The sequence below is a fragment of the Oxyura jamaicensis genome, assembly GCF_011077185.1.
Source record: "Oxyura jamaicensis isolate SHBP4307 breed ruddy duck chromosome 20 unlocalized genomic scaffold, BPBGC_Ojam_1.0 oxy20_random_OJ74232, whole genome shotgun sequence".
NCBI lineage: Eukaryota > Metazoa > Chordata > Aves > Anseriformes > Anatidae > Oxyura > Oxyura jamaicensis.
Window position 1 is genome coordinate 1 of NW_023304558.1, and position 1,890 is coordinate 1,890.

A 1,890-nucleotide genomic window follows, 5' to 3' on the forward strand; every position below is an offset into this window, starting at 1 on the left:
GGAAGCCCCATTATCTGTGTTTTTCTCTGGGCTCATAGTGTTAACCCTTGTTCCTGTTGAGCAGGCCAGCCAGGCGATTCATTGTGGGGAAGGATTTGCATGAGTTCCCTCCATCCCCATGGATGTTTGTGTGGAGGTGGGAGTGCGGCCATGTCCCTCCCCAGGGACTTGCTGGTGTAGGTGATGACTGACCTTTTTTCCCCATCAGAGCGACAGTGTTGAGTTGTCACTGTTCTAGCCAGACCTCGTCTGATGCACCAGCAGGGCAGAGCTGTTGCGTGTGCTGGCCTCGTGGGGCTGGGTGCTGATTGCTCCTGTGGTTTCACTCCTAGGCCTGTGCAAGGGCAGGGGCCTGCTGGGCCTGCTGCAGAGCTGAAGCGAAGGCTGGAGCCAGCAGTGGATCAGCTGTGTGACAAGGGCAGTTGCCTGGCTTGCTTCACAGTGCCTGAACCTTGAGCAGGTGAGAGTCCTGAAGTCCTTATCATAACTGGTTTAAATTTAGAAAAACTAAATTGCTTTCTGCCAGGGAGCTGCTTCAGAAGTGCTTTGACAAAGTTTGTGTGATTGGAGACTTTACTGTGTATAATTGAAGCATTAGCCTAGGCATTGCAAAGCTGAGAGTGAGGCAGAGAACAAGATAAAGGATGCTGATTTAGCAAGTTTTAGCTAACACAGCTGTATATTGTATATCAACCATAAGGACAGGACAATCCTAAAGATAAAGGATGAAAAGGCTGTATGCACATAGATAATAGAACTGGCAAGAGCTGGCTTGGACTACTGAAGCCTTGGCAAAGAAAGGAAGGGTTAGAAGTTTAGCAATGAGGAAGACTTCTGGCCTTCATCAAAAGACCACTAGAGTAGGCTGGATGACCACCCAAGGACTCTAGTATGCATGTGAATAGGCGTGGGAACCTATGTTAATAATTCTTCAGAAACCTAATGAATATGCAAGAGATCTAGGGAAATTAAGTGATTATGTATGTATTTCATTAATACAAGCACACTGTTTGTAACTATCAGTGTGTGTGTTAGGTGGAGTGATTCCCTGCACATCCAGCACTTATATAAACAATACCTGCTTAATAACCTTGGTTATTGAGCTTTCACCATGTCACTGTATAATCAAAGCATTAGCCTAGGCATTGCAGAGCTGAGAGCACAGAGGGTTTTCTCCTGCATTGTACCAGGGCCCTTTGTGCCCTGTGTCACTGCTGGCATATGCACTGGGGGCTGGGTGTGTGCCTGGCTTTGCCCCTTCTGCTGCAGTTCGGTTACTGTTCCCCGTGGCTGTGCGCAGGGAGGTGGGAGCGCGGCCGTGTCCCACCCCAGGGACTTGCTGGTGTAGGTGATGACTGACCTTTTTTCCCCATCAGAGCGACAGTGTTGAGTTGTCACTGTTCTAGCCAGACCTTGTCTGATGCACCAGCAGGGCAGAGCTGTTGTGTGTGCTGGCCTCGTGGGGCTGGGTGCTGACTGCTCCTGTGGTTTCACTCCTAGGCCTGTGCAGGGGCAGGGGCCCGCTGGGCCTGCTGAAGCGATGGCTGGAGCTGGCTGGGATTGGCCTTATGATGAGGGCAGTTGCCTGGTTTGCTCCACTGTGCCTGAACCCATGATGGGTGTGAATGGTAAGTCCTTAAGTTAACCATATTTGTTACTGCTTTTTAAAAAAATACGTATTTAAGGGAGTTTCTGAATTACTCAATAGACCCTTCCTCAAATGTTCTGCAACTGTTTGGCCTGCTCATTAATATATTAGGGATTTCAGGGAAAGGGAACGAGCTTTATGTAAAATAATGACTATGTACAACTTAGAGTAGTGAATGTTGCCTGGTGAGCGGAACAGGCTGGTGCTGCTGTTCTGCTCTGCCCCTTGCTGGTAGGTATGCA

At 48.9% G+C, this 1,890-nt stretch overlaps 2 non-coding genes across 2 annotated transcripts; both read left to right on the forward strand.

Moving 5' to 3' along the window:
- Positions 1 to 170: 170 nt before the first annotated feature.
- On the forward strand, positions 171 to 262 carry LOC118158143. The gene has a single exon (XR_004746800.1). It is a non-coding gene; the product is annotated as a small nucleolar SNORD12/SNORD106 (small nucleolar RNA).
- A 1,076-nt stretch (positions 263 to 1,338) lies between these two features.
- LOC118158142 lies at positions 1,339 to 1,430 on the forward strand. Its single transcript, XR_004746799.1, has one exon. It is a non-coding gene; the product is annotated as a small nucleolar SNORD12/SNORD106 (small nucleolar RNA).
- The last annotated feature ends 460 nt before the right edge of the window (positions 1,431 to 1,890 follow it).